We start from the raw sequence: 20,053 nt of genomic DNA on the forward strand, positions 1-20,053 counted from the left end.
TTATGCAACTTGTTTTGCCTCAGATTGAAACAAAAGGTTTGATTATGATTATTTCCTGGTTGAAGATTTTCACATTGATTTTAATTTCAAACATTTGCATATCTTTTAAGTTAAATTAACAGTTATGCAGGTAGGCCGAATTACAGGTCTGAATGGATATGCATTCTCATATACATGTATGTGCACATGTATACATAGATGTGCACATACACGTGTATGAGAAGTATATGAGAAAAAAAATTCAATTCTCTATTTATGGTTTCATAACGGTGACTCATAACTGAGTCACCGTTAAAACAAATTGGTTTCAGCTCTAATGCTGTTACTGTCTGTAATATGTTTCTATTTAGATTATTTGTCAGGAGAATTTGTTATTATTGTCCGAGTCTGGTTTTAACTAATGCTGGGCTTACACCAAACGATTTTCACAGTCACAGACTAATAACTGCAAGAGAGGATTTAGTGTTGGATCATGTGTGATATTTAACAAGGGTTTTGTAGTAGATATGGCGGGTGTAGATGCAGCAACCACAGGATGTCTGTTAACTTCCTGTTCGGGTTTCACACCTTTCTTGTCAGCAGCACAAGAAACACAAACTTGAAAAACAAAAAACGGTACTATTATTCGGATATACAGGGTTCTTCCCGTTCGTCTCGTCCCACCCCTAGTGCTAATAATATAGTGGGCTGGTCTGGAGAGAAAATGCCAGGGCTGAATTTTTCTCCCAGTCAACCCCTTATGCCAGTAATGTTACACTGGCTCTAACCACCTTATTACAATGGGACATGCTCTGCTATTACTTTTCACCACTAGGGGTTCAGTATTCACAGACCTACCCTGGCTGTATAGTTGATAAGTAGAAGAAAATTAGTGAAGGCCTAAATAAACAGTTTCCCGGGTCATCCACCTGTCTCCCTCATGTATTGATTAATATTCATGAATTTCCTGTTTGATGAAGAACTATTTGATTGATATAAGATTCTATGATTCACTAGGTAGCTCTCTGATAATGGGCACCACAGAAAGGGGAATAAATAAAAACCTTTCTTTTCATAAACTTGGTGACCAACTGTTGGCCCTTTTCCTCCCCCTCAGCTTTCTGTTTCTGATACCCCGACTTCTACCTCAACGACGACGTGTCAAACTACTGACAGTCTGTTCTCCGTCTGTTCTTCTTGTAAGCGCAACGAGTGGAAGACTGTGCTGAAAACTGGATCCACGCAAGACTGAACCATGCAATAAAGAGAGAGAGGTGGAATATGTAGACTATACTACCCCCCCCCCCCACTTAGGTCACCCCTGTCTAGAGCTGAAGTTAAATGTAGTTTTTCATTTACATTTTAAAGAGAGAGAGGTGAAATATATAGACTATACTGAACATTTAGCCAAACATGAAGGAACAAACCCCTTGTTTGTTTAAATTGCTACGTTTTAATAGATAACATTTTCACTCAAAATATATTAACTTGATGAGGAATTCCCCCCCCCCCCCCCCCCCCCCTTTACGGCGCCCCTGTTTAGAGCTGAAGTCAAATGTCTTGTTTCATTTACACACCTTGATCAGCTCTGCTTGATTCTGCTGTACAGACTGAGCACTGGTAACCTTTGACCTCTCCTGTGGTCGCCTGTGGAGACAGCGTGCACACACACACACACACACACACACAGTATATTTTTAATACAAAAATTTCCTGAGTGTAAATATCAGTCAGTAAAACTACTAGTTTGTTGGAAACTCCTACCTCTCCTCTCTGGAGGGGCGTCCATCTTTAAGGTCAGGAGGATGATCCATAGACCAGTTGCTCTTCAAGGAGACACAGCTGGGTCCAGGGCAGTCTGCTCTCTCCTTCTGGAATCTTATAGAATAACAAGAACCAGGATTAAAAGATGTCTGATAGATATAGTTGTATAATATCTGATAAATCCTCACCTCTTCTCAATTGATTGATTTCCATCTCTAAAGTTAGAAGGATGATCCATAGAGCAGTCACTCTTCAAGGAGACACAGCTGGGTCCAGGGGAGTCTGCTCTCTCCCGCTGCTCTGGGCTTCAACACAACACACACACAGCTTTTACTAAGACTGATGATGGAGTCATGAGATATCAGTGCTGAGCTCTGAGAAGGACAACAGTCACAGACAGAGAGATCCTCTTCCTACCTCTTAGCTTTGCTCTGGCGGCCATGTTCCCCAGACAGAGTGGTTTTAGAGGTGGGACCCCCCTCCTCTCTCTCCTCATCCATCGTAGACTGGAGACCTGGACACAAACACAATGCCATATTGTTTCTCTGGATTCTCTTTAAGTACCAAACATGAAATGACTTCAGTGAAGACTTCCTATCCTCCTCCTGTCTGACATACACACACTATCTGTCCCTCAGTCTAGAACTACACACTCTATCTCAACCTATGTCTAGATCACAAACTCTATCACTCTCTCTGTCTAGAGCTACATTCTAATCATTCTCTATGTCTTCACACACACACACACACACACACACACACACACACACACACACACACACACACACACACACACACACACACACACACACACACACACACACTGCTTCTAACACGTTCATTTAATTATGGACTTATTTATTTACCTTTAGATCCGACACTTCCAAACCATCATTTCTTAACTGTTACCAATGAAACTCTGACCGAACTGACCTCCCTACAGAATAAAAGTCCACAATACAAGGAATGATCCGTATATAATCGCCCTCAACACGGTAAAACTAGTTACTGATGTCCTGACGCATACTCCTTCATTAAACCTATTTTACATCACTAACATGGATACAATGAGCTTGGACTGGAAACAGATTAATTTAGTAAGCATAAATTAATATAGTTAGAATACATCTGGTAAGAAAACAGGAATTCAGGAAACGGTACCTTATCTTTTCCGTGACGAAACGTGTGCTGCCCGTGTTGAATGGAAATACAGAATAACAAATGCAAGGAAAGGAGGGAATAAAGAGATTTAGGTGTTCACCAAATAACAGAGAAGTGTTTAGAAGCGAGACAGAACATTAACAAAGGTTCTGAGAATAAAGATTGAGCTGCTGGGATCCTTAGTGCAGACAGATCAGAAATAGGAAGAGCTTTGAACCACAGCTAACTGCGTCACATAGTTTATGTGAATAGTAAAACTAAATTAATGGCGCGTTCACACCAAAAGCGAAGGGGCGGCGCGACTTCCATACAAAGTCAACGTATAGACGCGTTCGACTCCATACAAAGTCAACGTATAGTAATGCTGTAGCCTACTTTATATCGTCTGTGGGGAAATCCTGGGACTCTCAGAGTATCAAACTACAACTGGAAAAAAGGAGAAGCTTAGGAAACAATTTTATTTTGAAAACTTCTGAGTTAAGGGACATAAAAGGCAACAACCCCAAAAACACGCTGTCGGAAACAACTCGGATCAAACCAGGGACAGGACAGACCCGGAAGTAAGTTATTACCTCTGAGGCTAATTCAAGGCTAGTTGCTATTCAACTCGCATGTTGCATGGTAAGAACTTGGCTGGTAGTACCTGGGTTTTGAAAAATAGCGGGGGAGTTGTGCTGTGTGTGGCGCTGCGCCCCCAGGAGTAACAATACTCTTGATTCCCTACATCTGTTTATTTACAGACGTATTATATTGGATTCACTTAATTGTTTCCTTCATTCCTCCTTCCGTCTTCAACCAATGAATGAATCCCAACGTTAGAGGTGTTTCGTTTCCATGCCGACTGTGTCATCTCTACACCCAATCAACACTAGATACACTGCCCTCTAGGGGTCTTACTTGGTTAAAGCACAAACAACCTTTTATTGCGTACAGAACGGAACTTTGTTTAATTGATAAGGATAATTAAACAAACAGAATCAACAGCAGCCATTAGGAGCTTCTCACTAACTCTGATGAGTTATATTATCCATGTTTCATGAAGGAAGGAACTTCAGCGATTTCTAGATTAATAACCAAGTGATCCATAACTCGTATTCTTAATCCCAAGCCAATAAAAAGTCATAAATGTCAGCCAGGAGGTCTAATCAGTCCAGGTAAAGGTTGGTGTGTCCCGGTCCTGTCAGCAGTCCAACAACAGGTACAGCTGAGAGAGGACGACACAGACAATGACAGCGCTGGGCAGTGTTGTGATTCAGACGGTCGTGTTGCTGACCGGGCTGGTCGTCGTTCAGGGAGGTAAGCTGGACCGAATGTAAACCGTCTCTGGCAAACCTAATATCAAGAGTTCTTTTTTTGTTTGGTTTGTTATGCTTGATATTTGGACTAGCACCAGAACACAAACAGAATAATCTTTTTTGCTCAAATATAACCTTTAGGTTTCACTTATAATGATGAAAATAATAATATAAAATACAACTGCTTGATTCTGCTTGTAATATTTTTACTTCATTTCGAGCTTTTCTCATACAGAAACCAAAGCTGTCTCTAAAGACGAACCCAGGTTCTCAGAATGGTCAGGTGATGTGAGAGAAGGTGAGAGACGAAAGCACACCGGGAAAGATAAAGACATTATGTTGAAAAATGTGTGTTACTGAAGAAAAAATACATTCTTCAAAATACATGCAACCTAAGTCTGTCGTCTGGATACGTTTAGAGGACTTAGTCCCTATTTTTTATCGGTCTGAAACACAAGTGAGATGCGCCAAATGTAAGTAGCTTTGTGGGCGGTTCTATGGCGATGTTGCTATTTTACCGGCGCAAAAATGACTCTTGCGCCCGGCGCAAATCTAAATAGGCTTGGTCTGAAGTAGCCTAATTACCCGTAGATGTGGTTTGGGCGTAACGTGCAATAAACCAATGAGAGTGCCACCTCCCATCCTCTTTAAGAGCCATGAGCGCATTTGAATCTGAAGTTTATATTTTGAAAACGCGTTTGCAGTCTCCGATGAGACAGATGCATGACCACATGAATTTTAAACTTCAAATGGCTCAGTTTATGGCCAAATAATATGGCCTAATTCACACATGGAATAGCGTTTTCTTCCACAGAAATACTGAGTCCTCAAATAAATTTCGGCGAAGAAAACTTAACACACATATGATATGCGGTAACTGTGGTTCTATTTAATGATATACGCAATACAATAACAAACCAGTCCACGTACCATTATTGTATGCATTATCGTTATCGACTTGTGTTCCTAATATGCATGTGTCCCCCCGTTAATATACAGTGCCATGGACTGTATTATGCGTTACGTGTTTAGTTTGCGTGTGTTTAAACAGATGGACGCACACATGGGCGCCCGCATTCATTCATTCTTTTACACATACACACACACGCGCACCCGCATTCATTCATTATTTTTAAAACTCACTCGCGGTAAGACAATGTTTTCTCACGATCAAATACTCCTCAATCCTAAAAGTTATGGGCTTGTACACGATGTCTCTGTCAAGAAAATATGTTTGCTGTACGTTGTTTGCAGATGCATTGATTTAAAAGTACAACTTATTACCTGCATCATCTATTCTTTCCCAAATAATTTATCAAGAATGTGTGGCTAGTTGATGAGAGGCAAATTGTATACACGAGGTGCACAAGCAACATTATGCATGCGCCCTTAAAATAGCATCTGAACAACGCGCCACTGACTTGGCGGTGGAGGGAAAAGAACGCTCGGCGCCAGTTGCAAACTAGCAACGACACATGCGTCAGGGTAGAAAGTCAATTCAAGATAGGGCCCTTAGTCTTCTTTCACTCTCAGATTGCAGAGGTCTACAGGTCATATTTTACGAGCAATTCAAGATCATTTATAAACATTCGTAGTATTACTTATGGACATGCACCATTTGCATTTATACACTTTAATATGTGAAGTACTGGTACTTAGCCACTTTATAATTTACTAATTGCACTTGCCACTTTATAATTTATTAATTATATTGTTTATACCGTTTGTTCTTTTTGTCTTTACTTCAGCATTTACTTTAGCGCTTATTTTGGTTCTCATTAGTACTTTGTATTTTTATTGTATTGTACCTTATCCTGTGTTTTCCACTGCTGCTGGGCTGTTGAAACAAAGGAATTTCCCCTCCGGGGGATTAATAAAGTTGTTATCTTGATTTAATAAAGTTAATGAAGAGTCTGCCTCCAACACCCCCCTATTCTCTGACCTCCAGACACCCAGGTGGACTGTGTGTTTGGGGGGAGCTGTGTGCTGCCTTGCCGCTTCCAGCAGAACAGTGATACCATCCTCCACTGGGTCAAGAGGAATGGGAAGAACGTTCAGGTCCACTCCTACTACGATGACCAGGACCAACTGGGATACCAGGACCTCCCTGTTCCATGACCAGATCTCAGGGGGCAACGCATCCCTTGGTCTGGCCAGGGTGACCTCCAGGACCAGGGCAGGTACCTCAATCACTCAACTCAACCAGGATATATTTGGGACACGCGTCTATATGGAACAGGCCTGTAATTCCTTTCAAACAAAACTCTTCCTCAGCAAAGGTGGGAAACACTAGAAAATGTATTATCCAAACAAATATTCATATTACTGTCTACACATATAAACATGACCAGGCTATCGAATAATGCATGCACACACGCACACACAGACACACACACACAGGGTGGCGGAGTGGTATTCGGGATAGTCGGGAGGATTCTCTGTGGAAGTGTATAAATGGAGGGGGGGGGGGGGGAATATCGTAAATGTGATATCCTGCATTCTGCTGCACTTTAGGGTGACCTGGTGGAGATCCTAAATTTATACTGGTGGGGGATAAATCTATCTATTTATCTTTCAATCCAACACATTGTATAATTTTGAACAGTCTGCTGGTTTATTGTCAGAAAAGCCCAGACCTTTTCAAACCGTTTAACATCAGTTAAAATAATACCAATTATTTCATCCCAGCGAAAAGGATTAAACTCATTTTGGCTGGTCACTTGCTCTTAAAGAAGAAATTAATTGTTTATAACTTTAGCTTTTTATCTGAGTTACAGACACCACTGTTGTAAATATAGTATTATGTAGCATTATATCATCCGTGATTTTTCTCTCGTCCTGCGTTACTATGACGTTGCATGTCTGAGCCAATAGATGGCAGTGTGAGCCAATGCAGTTCTGAACCACTAAAGTGATGAAAGGAAAGAAGACTGTTTGGATAAAGGGAAAATCAAATGGATGTGATCTGTAATAACAAATTGGAGGTATTTGTTGTACACAACTTGTGATGCAAATAAATCAAAGAGTACAACATGTAGCCTACTAGCCTAAGTCTATGAGAAACAGACCACTCTTTTGGGAGCACTAAACTATGTCGCCTCACTTTCAGGGACCCATAAATTTTTATAAAATTTGTGATGCAAAAATATCAACAAGTACAACATGCATGGACTCATACTATGAGAGACAGACCAATATTTCAGGAGAACTAAACTATGTCGCCTTACTTTCAGAGTGGCAAATTTATCAATCACTCGTTCAGGATCTATTTTCTCAAGAACATCACTCTCAATAGACATCACTGCTAGATGATGGAGTCTTTTGCTCCATGGTCCTCCTGAGCCAAGTATGCAACTACAGCAGCTGCTGACTGGCATGGTTATTGCATACCAGTTAGTCAACTTCTTCTGCTCCTTGTGCCTTATCATGCTACGCATCATTATAAGCCTCTGCCGACTAAAAGCAATTCAAGAAGAGGCATATAGAATCGCCTTGTGGGCAACTGTCATTTAATAGACATCTGACTGATTATGCACGGTTTTGAAAATAATTATTTTCTGGTCATGTTATAACACAGCTGGAAATCGTTGATTTTCTGATAAAGACTAGCCACTTTGACGGACCCTTTTGACGAAACAGCGGAAACGATGTTAGGTGCGCTCGTGCTGCATTTTTGGTTTTGTCAACCAGGAGACGCCCACCCACCAATCAGGTAAGAGATTTCTGCAGGAAGGTTGCGCTCGATTTCACCAGGACCAGGACACACCAGCCTTAACCTGAACTGATCTTATTTTTTGTTATTCTTTTAAGTATTTTTTTAGATAATAATTGTAATTATTATTGTTATAATGTATTCCTGTTTATTTTATAGATTTAACATGCAAAGTTATGACACAAAAAAAACAAATCAACCTTTATATTCACAGTGCCATACATGCCTCACTTTTATACTTGTATAATTTATAACAGGTGACTGTGTTGCTACGGTGCAGGCTAAGGTCTTTGATTGTGTGAACCCTCTCCACAGCTCTGTTGTGGATGTAGAGGGGGGAGGGGTAGGGCCTTTCCTGCGGAAGTCCCCAATCAACTCCTTCGTCTTCTTTGTGTTCAGGGTCAAGTTGTTTTCCTAGCACCACAGTTCCAGTCACTTCCTGCCTAAATCCATCTTCATATTCACAGTGCCATACATGACTCACTTTTATACTTCATTATTTTTTAAGTCTTTTTGCCGTGTTACACATTTTAATTTCTTCATCTAAGGCATCCCACATGTTTACTCCTTTTACCGATAGCGATACACATCTTTGTTTCACATTTTTCTTATATTTTTCTTTGTAAACATGCACATTCCCCTTATTTCATAATTGCTCTGTCTAAACAACTTCTGGACACAGTCTGGAACTCGAACGAACAAAACTACAGGCGAAACAGGATGGCCCTGCAACCATTTCCTTCCTAATGCGTTCCTCTCTATTATGTTATTGTTCCACTGAAGACCTGAGGCCTGTTTCAGGTAGCTGGTTTAACATACTCTGAGTTTAATCCTGCGCTCTGAGTTGGTTGACTCAGAGTTCAGGGTTGAAAAGCAACTCTGGGTTTTCGGTTTCAGAACAGGTGATCAGCGTTGGGTTAATCAACTCTGAGTATGTTCACTCTGGGTTGAGGGCGTGCCTGTTGACTATGAAGAGCCATCATCAATGGATCTCTGATAACATGATCAAACATGGACCAAAAGCGTAGATCCACTTACTTTTCCCCCACGGAATTGGAAATTCTAATGAACGTGTATGCCGAGCAGTTACCCATTTTAACAAAAAAAAGCAATACCGCCGCGGCAGCGAGAGCGCGAGAGAGAGCTTGGCAGGAAATAACTGAACAAGTCAATGCGTGAGTCAAATAAATTAGTAAAACAAAATAAAATAAGAGGAAAGTTTAATATCTTCCACTTATTCAATATGTAAATTGTGTGTGTGTGTGTGTGTGTGTGTGTGTGTGTGTGTGTGTGTGTGTGTGTGTGTGTGTGTGTGTGTGTGTGTGTGTGTGTGTGTGTGTGTGTGTGTGTGTGTGTCAATTTACGCAACCCCGAGTTGCCCCACGAGGACTTGGCAGCAAATGAAGTACAAAAATATAGTTTAAACAGGTAAACTAATGTTTAATTGAAATCAAATCAATTGTGCTGTTTTGCCTGCTCTACCTAATTTAACAGCTATGTTCAACATGTATTATATATTTGTATACTATATTTAAGCAGTAAATGTAAGTAGTACATTTCCCAGCCACCCCAACACTGCCAATATTTAATAGGATTTAGATATATTAGAAGGCTACACCTAGGCAAAATGCATTATATATATATATATATATGTCTTCAAAATAGCGCTTACTGAATATTAGGGTAACATTTTCCTCCATGTTAGCAAATCGAAAAAATGCAGAGGCCCGGCAGACTGGAGGGGGTCCACCACCTGCAGCCCTCACAGAGGCTGAGGAGATGGCCCTCAGCCAACATGCGTCCTGTGGCTGAGGGCATCCCTGGGGGGAGCTCCTCTGATCCCCCCCCACCCCCCAGGATAGTGCCTTTACAGTATAAGAGGTTGGTTATTCAAAATAATTAAATATGTGCACGCAACCCAGCGCGTTGCAAATTAGATGGGGCAATATTCTGGCTCAAGTAATAATTGCACTGTCTAATCATCTTCTTCCAGTTACTGATGGCGTCATCGCCCTACTTGAACCAGATGCCCTCACCAACCTCCATGCAATTGTAACAATTCAAAAGATGCAAAAGGATGCTTTGGAGATCCAAACTTTGGAACATAAGTTATAGGTGGGTGAGGTGCAAACTGGGATAGGCTACTGTTCCCTGCTCTAAAAACATACCCAATATAAATGTTTTTTTTTTTTTGTGCTTTCAGGAAATAAAAAAATCCTCATAATAAGTAGATTGTCTTTATTAGAACACGGACTGTGGTGGGACAAGTTATTTTGTTGAACAGTTTACTCAAAAGGTTTTACTCCAGTGAACAATGCAGACGATTATGCTGAGCATGTGCATGTAGAGAAGAACAGCATCTGGTTAAAAGCAGTACCAGGGTCTTTTCTGCCTTGCATTCTTAAAAAGAGTTTCTTGACTTGCAGCAGTTATAGGTCCGTGGTTAGTCAGCTACTCTGATCATGGGAAAGCCACAACGTTGAAGTGACTGTAGTACAGAGCGGGTGGGATGCACGGGGCGGATCATTCTGCACATGCGTTAATTGCGATAAAAAAATAAAAAAATAAACTTAAAGCATGCCCCCGGTGCGTTTGACAGTTAACATGGGGGCTGAGAAGGTGGTCTAAATAAATGATAGATTGCGCTGAAAAACGATAGCGCTCGTGAAGAAAATTATCAGGAAAATAAAGTATATCCAACCGGGGTCTTAATAATCGTTCCTCACGGAGATTCCTTCTGAGGATCGCAGCCTCTACGTCCACAGGCTCTCGTAGAAAAGGACATGCCATTTCTAACACTTCCTTCTGTCGGAGAGCTGCCTTCAGCCTTATAGACAACAAACTCAGAGTAGGTCTAACCACCTCCCGAGCAGGTTAGGTCCACGGCGTATGTTGCCGCAGCAACTAACTCTCGGTTGCGCTGAACCTGCTACCTGAAACGGAAAACCCAGAGTTTCCACTAACTCAGAGCGAACAAACTCGGGGTTGCCTCAAAACCAGCTACCTGAAACAGGGCTCTGCACTGCCAAGCTGCAGACTCTACAGACAAGAGTCAGAAAGGATCAACAAGATGACAGAACATTGTTCAGTCCAGAACTATGTTCTGGTCCGAACAGCCATGTTTCTTATGGTGGAGGTCCTCATTCAGGGAGGTAAGCTTGACTAAATATATTATCTAATATGAAGAAAGTTGTCCTTTTTTATTTATATTTTATGCAGGATTATTTCGAGATCTAAAGATGAAAAGGTAAAGGTAAATCTAAACCTGGTGATATGTCTAGCATGATCGTTGACATTGTAATCTATGCCAACCCCCTTGGGAATGAACCACTCTGCTCCGAACGCAGGCAAGGTGTGTGTGTGTGTGTGTGTATGTGTGGAGCTCTGTCTGTGACAGTGTTGCAGCCCAAATGGCTTCCATGTTATTGGCTAGGGGCACTGCGAACGCTTCCAAATCGGATCTTTTTTTAACCACTAATATTGGCCAAAATAGCACCAAACCTCTGCAGTAGAAAGACTTGGGTCCCTAAACGTAAAACAAAGCATCAAGAACTTAGTAAGCGTACCGGGAGTTTATTAAAAAATATTGTTTTCAAAGTACACACAAGTCGATTACCGGCTACCATAAATAATAGAACAGAGGCGACAACAAATCTAACTTAACAATCTCCTCTCTTGATACTTGGCTGTTTTAAAGAAATTGGCGCCTCTATTATATTATTTACGGTAGCCGGTAATCGACTTGTTCGGACCTCCTGGAAAAATGGACATAAAGGTTTAAGGTTATAAGATGCAGGAAATGCGCTAAACTCGTTCACAAAAACAATGTACACTGTCTTGTACCTCTGCCTTTTCTTACGTTTTCCAAATATTTTTTTGCCCCGTGTCAAACGTTTTATGGTCACGACTACCTTGACGAATGATTGGCTTGAAACAGGCTTAAAACTCTTTTTCTAACGATTTTCCGAAAAGTCAACTGTAAAAATGTTTGGTGAAAAGAATGGTCACTGTTACAAATGACAATCTTAATTCATGTAATATTCGATGTAATATGAGCATTTATAAAACAACAAAAAGGAATGAAGGATTACGATCTATAGGGACTAGTGTCGTAAATGAGCTTTGGCTGAAAACACTATGATGCAAACATCAGATGCCTGTCTCAAGCTTACCTACGTTTCTGTATCCGTGCCTATTCAAATAAACCTTAAATTATCATTGGGGCTCATTACCACATATCAACACATATTAGTCATATATATTTTAGATTTTTTGGCCTGCTAGATACTAGGGGGTGAGATAGAAGTGAAATTGGTTTGTTGTCAGAGGATGTTTGGTCTATATATCACATCGTATTCAGGGAGTAACTTCTTAATAGCTATCACTATGACAATATGCTATGGCAGCGGCTCTCAAAGGTCAAAGTTTCGTGCCTGTGAGAATGCTGCATGTCAGACGAATCAGACCATAGGCCATCCGGTGGGTGAGATTGATGGGTACGTTTGAATTTCTTTTATAAATTGTATTTCTGTACTTGGTTCCCAAATGAAAAAAAATAATTATGATTCTTAAGTTGCTTTAATTTATTGCTTATTTTTTTATTTAATAGCAATAGACAATTGTATTGTAGTTCACCCCTCAATATGGATCACACCTATGTGTTTTAAAAGGGTATTGACCAGGTGCTGTTCAATCTCCAGACACCCCGGTGGACTGTGTGTTTGGGGGGAGCTGTGTGCTCCCTTGCCGCTTCCAGCCAAACAGTGATACCATCCTCCACTGGGTCAAGAAGAATGGGAAGAACGTTCAGGTCCACTCCTACTACGATGACCAGGACCAACTGGGACACCAGGACCCTCTCTACAAGGGAAGGACCTCCCTGTTCCATGACCAGATCTCAGGGGGCAACGCATCCCTTGGTCTGGCCAGGGTGAACCTCCAGGACCAGGGCAGGTACCTGTGTTACGCCAGCACTTCACATTACAACCAGGAGACCTTCGTCAGCCTGACAGTGAGGGGTGAGCTCAAGTCCAGATTTTTTTTTACCTTGACGAACGATTTTCTTGGTTCCTAAAATTCTTTATACAACAATTTTCCGAAAAGTCAGCGGTCACTGTTACAAATGACGGTCTTATTCATTGGCCAAATTGCCTATATTACTATGTAATATTATATAATATAAGACATATGACCATGTATAAAACCACGTGGTCATATGACAGTCAAACATCAGTCGACTGACTCAAGCTTACCCATGTTTCTGTAGCCTATCTGTCCCTATTCATATAAACCTTAAATAATAATTTGGGGTACACTACCGAATAACACATATTGGGCATATAATATAATATATATTGTTGTCATTATATATTAGGGATAGAAGTGAAAGTGGTTTGTTGTCAGAGGACGTTTAGTCTATATATCACATTGTATACAGGGAGTAACTTCTTAATAGCCATCACTATGACAATATGCTATGGCAGCGGCTCTGAAATGTCGAAGCGCGTTTGCACATTTCGTGCCCGTGAGAATGCTGCATGTCAGACTAATCACACCATAGGACATCCGGTGGATGAGAATGATGGGTACATTTGACAATTCTTTAGATATTGTATTTCTGTACTTGGTTCCCAAATGGAAAAACTAATTATGATTCTTAAGTTGCTTTAATTTATTGCATATTATTTGTTAAAAAGCAATGGACAATTATACGGGTGTTCATCCCTCAATACGGATCACACCTATGTGTTTTAAAGGGTATTGACCAGGGGAGTTTCTAGGTTTCATAAACATCAGGGGCTTAGCCCAGAGGGAAAAGGAAAGTAAATAATGCAAATATCTTTGTATGCTTTATTGCGCATGCTAATTTCTTCATGAAGCTTTACCTAAATAAACAAAATACGCAGTTTATCATAGCTTTAAATAGCTACCCAACTGCTGTGCTGCTTAACCCCAAACATCTAAAGTTCCATTCAAGTTATTTCAGAGAAAAATGAATACAAGTGAGAAAGACCATATATATGTATATATATACATATGTGGATCTGACTGGGGATTGGATGGACTAAATTAACTTGAGGTTGTAAACTGTTTATTCTAATGCCAGAATGACTAGTACTAGGCTACTTTTTATTTTTATTACTATATTCTGGGCTAATTAAATAATATCCGGTTACTTTCAGGGCTTTTATTATTTTTAGGCACACATTTTTTTTTTTTTTTTTAAAAAGCATAATGATATTAATGATATACCTGGTATTGACCAGGTGCTGTTCAATCTGAAGACACCCAGGTGGGCTGTGTGTTTGGGGGGAGCTGTGTGCTACCTTGCCGCTTCCAGCCAAACAGTGATACCATACTCCACTGGGTCAAGAAGGATGGGGAGGATGTTCATGTCCACTCCTACTACGATGACCAGGACCAACTGGGATACCAGGACCCTCTCTACAAGGGAAGGACCTCCCTGTTCCATGACCAGATCTCAGGGGGCAACGCATCCCTTGGTCTGGCCAGGGTGAACCTCCAGGACCAGGGCAAGTACCTGTGTTACGCCAGCACTTCACAGAACAACCAGGAGACCTTCGTCATCCTGACGGCGAGAGGTGAGCTCGAGTCCTGATGTCATATCTTATTTAAAAAATATATTTTTATAATGCAACCCACTGACGGGTAGTTTGAGCCCATAAACGTATTATGTTCAGGTTTTAGCAAAAAAATTATGGACCTTTGAATAGGATTTAACAAATGGCAAAACAAGTTGATGAAGAAAGTTGTGTAGTTACGCAGTTATGTAATTTTTAAAGCAATTGTGTAGTTTGCTATATGTTTTCATAAAGTACAGTAACAAAGGTCACTAACTCAGTTAAGGGTCCACTTACACCCCACAAACTTTACGATTCAATTATTACCCTACAACCTGAGACCTGTGTTTTGTTCAACCACCAAATAAAATTGCAATGTTCCCGTGTCAGTTGTGTGTCTATTTTGGTATATGTTTCCTTATGTTCATGGTGTGGTTAGCAATAATAGCTAACTACGCCATTGATATCAGTATCAATGTAAATGCAGCAAACCAAATGAGGCATAGTAACTATTAGTTTCTTCTTCTTTTAATGTGGTGTCATGTCATTGTAGCTCCTGTTACTAGAGTGGACATTGTACTAGTGAACAACACTGTCACCTGTAAGTCTGGAGGAATCTACCCAATACCACAGCTCACCTGGTCCGTCAGTCCTCGCCCGGCTACTGTCCTCCAGAACACAACCGAGGTCCATGAAGATGACCAGGGACTCTATGACATCAGTGGCTCCTTAAGGACTGTTTACAATGACACAGAATCGACATACAGCTGCTCAGTCCAAAATGAACACGGTGCAAGGAAAGCCACGATGAGGTTACACCGTAAGTCTTTCACTATCAGAGAAACAGTCGGTAGCAAAGCATTGATTAGAAATGTTGCGATCCAATTTCGAGTGGTTGCATTTTAAGGGGAAACCACCACACTCAGGAATAGCTAACATAAGAGAGTACTGCTTCATATTTTTATCGTGAAAATATTTTGGTCTGCAACGTCTACTCCACATCCGCTGAGAATTGACAGAGGGTTGGACCATTGACATCCTTGGTCTGGGATTTGTGTTCTCCATTGGTCAAATTAGGGTAAATGGTGTCATGGTTCAAAATCTCTGCAGATTTCATAACAATGTCTTATTGCTTGTCCACTCGTGTGTCCATCTAATTCAGCTCCAATGGAAAATCTTTCCAGGAGTGAGGTGTTACTTCCTTGTAATGCCTCGGGGCTCGATTACATCACCTGGACCTTCAACCACAACCAGACCATCCTCAGAAGACAAGCAGGACAAGAGGTGGTGGTGGAAACAGAGTGGCAGCAGCATGTAAGAGACCTGTCTGAATCAGGCAGCCTCCTGCTGTATGTGACCTCATCAGCCCAGAGTGAAGGGACGTACAGGTGTACTCTCAGGTACGCAGACGAAGAAGACGTAACCCACATTGAACTGAAGATATTGGAAGACCCTAATGAAGGTAGGCTCTTGGTGTAAATACAAAAGCAATCTGTGTGTTGCTAAAACACCTGTGGTGGGAAAAAGCGACATTCTGTTTACAACACATGGGGGGGTAAGGCAAAGGTCTCCATTGTCTGCTTTACTGAACCATGTTAACTGGACCAGTAACTGAGGAGCCACCTTAGACAATGTGATTGAAACATGTTTAATGTGAAGGTATTAGGATGTGTATTACAGTCATTGTTATAATGAGTGTTATTATTATTATTGAAAGAATAAGCAACATTCTCTTTTTCTGTTCAGAGGGATCTTCTAGCACAGTTGGGATCATTTTAGGAGTCGTGGATCCCGTTATCATTTTAATCATCGCCATCAACAGTTTATATATCATATAACCGATAAAGGTAAAACTACTACTTTCAGCATTCATTAATAACAGGTTTACTACACATTTTAATTTTTATAGAATTTCTTGAGAAAGGTGGGGAGGTTAATTCTGGGTTATTTATGAGTGATGTGGGACTGTGTAGTTTTACAAATAGGATTATGAAGCTATTATTAATATAACTTTTTTGTTACTCCTAGGCCAAAGAAGGACGAGGAAGGAGCTCAAACAACCCAAGTACTGAACCCTCTCCTCAGGAAGTCGTTCCTCTGTGAGATAACGGGTTCAACCTCCTGACCTTATTACCGTACCATCAGACACAGCAGGGTAAGACCGTGGTCACAGGAGCCAGGATCCTTGTTGACGTTGTAATTTAGGGGTGTAACAGTAGAATGGGGGGGGGGGGGGGGGGGGGGTGGGGTGCTTTGTAGGAGGAACTGACCAGCTTCAGGAGTGAGGCTGAGGTGTGTAAAAGGTGAGTAGGTGTGGTCTGTAGGGAATGATTCTGACCTCCGAGTCCTCTGCTGGGATTAGAGTCTGCTGCTATGTTGCCCGCTGTCTTCATCTGAGATGGACTGGGAGGATATTTTTATCCTGCAACAGAGAAAGACTTTGAAAAGGTCAAACGGACAATGTGATGGGTACAACCGAGGCAACTTCAGCCCCACAACAACAACTTGGACAACCTTGGTGACACACCACAGAGCACACGTCCAAGAGCAAAGAAACATGTATCTGGATTAATGGGAATGAAACGTTTGACAAAATACACGATTTCTGTTTGGTCCCTTGAAAAGCGTTGACATTTTTGTCATCCTTATGATCCCACTATTTTCTTTTACGAAACTTAAATTCATCTTTAAGGCAATGAATGGATGAGTTGTAACATGCGTCCATTATCTTACTGTACCGTCAGTGGAATTGTCTTCTACACAGATTTAAAAGAAAACCATCTCCAACGGATTACACCAATTGTTATGTATTAATATTGATCATTTTATTTGTATTAGGCCTATAAAGTTGTAATCAGCCATTTTCAAAGACTTTTTGAAAAACGATGTACTTTATATTCTGGCAACCCGCCTTCTCCAGTGAACCGCCTCCTCCCCAAACCGGACACAACTTTACTGGGCAAAAAGGCCTGTTTAATCCACAAAGTCGAGAAACGAGAAACCTGGGAGGAATCGACGGTCCTATCCCCCGAAAACCTGTCTCTCCTTGCCCGAGCCACATGGCTGAGAGAGCCCTGATTGAGTGGAGAAGCAGGCTATTCAAGCCCTGCTTCTCCAACTGTTCCTCAGGTGCTCTGCATTTAGATAATTGGCCCCCGCTCCAACACCCTCAATGGCGCCATCTGGGGGTAGACTGCTTCCAGGGGTGCTGGGCCGGATCCGGGTTGCCACACTCCTCCACCCTTTGATGCAGCTTTGGGGCCTCGTGTTGGAGGGGCGGTCCTGCCTGAAGCGGAGCTGCTCCCGCTGCAGGCGTCGCCCGCTGCGTCGTCTCCGGCTGCCTCGTCTCCGGCTGTGTCGCGGCTGCTTTGGAGGCTGGCGTTCGCTCAAAAAATGGTCCGTAGCTTGGTCGAGTCCTCGGTCGATTCTCCACCATATGTGGCGACCCGGCCCCAGGAATGTCTCTACCACTCAGGAAATCAACATTTGCGTTGTAGTAGCAGAGAATGGCCTGCGGGGCAGTATGTACATTGTTAAATACATGAATAGGCTTGGATTTAGTAGTAATAGAGGTTTCATATTTTTACAAAATGGATTATGTGAACATTGCTGAATAACAATCATGTATATTAAATGTATTGCAGGAGTTTAGCTTGACAACCAAGTGAAAGGACAATTAAATGAAGCCCACCAAACATGTAGAAGTCAATGTGGGATTTTAATGTATGAACACAAAAACACTTGACAGAAATGTAATACAATTTTATAAAGGAAAGCAGAGGAAAACATTTTCCAAATTAATCTTTTCGAAATGTCACCACCATTCCGAAAGCAAGTGAAGAGGTTTGTGTAAAAGCAGTCCTCCCTGACCAGCTCTGTCCCTGACTCTAAACCCTGACTCTCAACCCTAACGATAAACCCTCTGAGGGCAGGAAGACGCGCCTTCAGTGTAAAGATTTGAACCAGAGAGAAGGAAGAAAAGAGGAAGCAGTAGAGAGTAGTGAAGTAGTGAGGTTAGTGACAGACGTGAGGGAAAGGCGTGTGGAAGCACACGGTTATATGTGGGGTCAAGAAGATCACTCCCACTGGAGGTCAGTGATCCATCAGCCTCAGACTGCTGAGCTCAGCAGGTCTTCTGGAGGACAAGGCTCAGATGAACTGAGGAGATGGGACCAGCAGGATGTCAGGATCAGGGCTGGTTTAGCTCAGGTGTGACTACCCCCGACCAAACAGGATCAGGTGAGGTTCAGCTCAGGTGCGTCTGCCCGGACCAAACAAGGACATTGATTAGGTTCATTATTCAAAAGATGCAACATTATCTGAACCAAATAAGTCATTAAGGAGCAGGCAGGCTTTAGGGCGCCTTGCTCAAGGACACATCACTGTATTCTGAGGACTTGAATCCGGCACCATTGGTTTGAGAGTTGAAACCCCAACCCCCTACCTAGTCCACCATGTCCAGATAATGCAAACTTATGAGGAATCCTTGATGGTAGAGTGCTGGTGATCCTCAGGCTATTCCTTCCAGATGTACGGCTTCTCCATCAGTCCTCCAGATTCCTGGTCTGGTTAGAAACGCAATTTGTCTCTGATGTAAGGTAACAAACACAGGAGTAGTTGGGCCCTAATATCAGGTAACAAACACAGTAGTAGATGGGCTCTAATGTAAGGTCACAAACACAGGAGTAGTTGGGCTCTAATGGCGCGTAACAAAGTAGCAGCTGTAGTTTGTCTGGTAAACAACCACAATAGTATGCCGGAACTTGTACTGGACAAACTAATCCTGCGTTACAACAAGTCTACTGTTTATTTTCGGCAAACTTACGAGGATCCTGGTTGGTGGAGCGATGTCGTCCTCCAGAGTCTTGGCTCCTCCATCAGCTCTCCTCAGCCAGAGTTCTGGTCTGGAACAAACAGAGCGAGTCTGGCCCCACAGTCTGGTAACGAACATGTAGTTGGTCTTATTTTTAAGCCCTTTATTCCCGGTTTGTTTGGTTAATACAAACTTACAATCCTTGTTTGTAGAGTGATGTTCATCCTCCAGATTCACGGCTCCCCTACCAGCTCGCCTCCTCTCCAGGAACACGTTCTAGTAAGAAAACACAGCGGTAGTTGGTTTACGCATAACAGCTGTATTTTGCCCTTTAAGTCAACCATGTAACTAAAAACTAACTTACGAGGAATCCTTGTCGGTCGATTCCTAGTCGTCCTCCAGCGTCTCAGCTCCTCCAGCAGCTCTCCTCTGAAAGAGTCCTAGTCTGGAAAAAACAGCGGAAGTCTTGCTTCAATATGTGGTAAAACAGATGTAGTCGTCTGGTATATATGGTACAAACGCCGGTAGTTTGTGGTAGCAGTGAGTGTGATGATCACTTCCGAGTCAAGCTCCATCTACCCCATGACAGACGTCCTTCACCAGGCAGGGTCTCCACAAGGCAGGGCCTTCAGCACGACTCCTCCAACAGCTCCTTCAGCACGGGTCCTCCAGACATGGATTCCTGGTCTGGTTACAAACCCAGTCCATCTCAGCAGTAAATCACCTGGGGACGAAACACACCCCACCT

The 20,053-nt window shown here is 42.0% G+C and overlaps 2 long non-coding RNA genes across 2 annotated transcripts; both read right to left on the reverse strand.

Annotated features, from left to right (window-relative positions):
- Positions 1-1,725: 1,725 nt before the first annotated feature.
- On the reverse strand, positions 1,726-3,767 carry LOC115537757 (uncharacterized). The gene is made up of 4 exons (XR_003974859.1): positions 2,905-3,767; positions 2,161-2,257; positions 1,932-2,048; positions 1,726-1,857 (listed from the first exon to the last, which is right to left on the reverse strand). It is a non-coding gene; the product is annotated as an uncharacterized LOC115537757 (long non-coding RNA).
- Positions 3,768-18,698: 14,931 nt separating this feature from the next.
- LOC115537774 (uncharacterized) lies at positions 18,699-19,567 on the reverse strand. Its single transcript, XR_003974875.1, has 3 exons — positions 19,318-19,567; positions 18,937-19,057; positions 18,699-18,753 (listed from the first exon to the last, which is right to left on the reverse strand). It is a non-coding gene; the product is annotated as an uncharacterized LOC115537774 (long non-coding RNA).
- Positions 19,568-20,053: the final 486 nt, after the last annotated feature.

The sequence above is a fragment of the Gadus morhua genome, chromosome 23 (assembly GCF_902167405.1).
Source record: "Gadus morhua chromosome 23, gadMor3.0, whole genome shotgun sequence".
In the NCBI taxonomy this organism is placed as follows: domain Eukaryota; kingdom Metazoa; phylum Chordata; class Actinopteri; order Gadiformes; family Gadidae; genus Gadus; species Gadus morhua.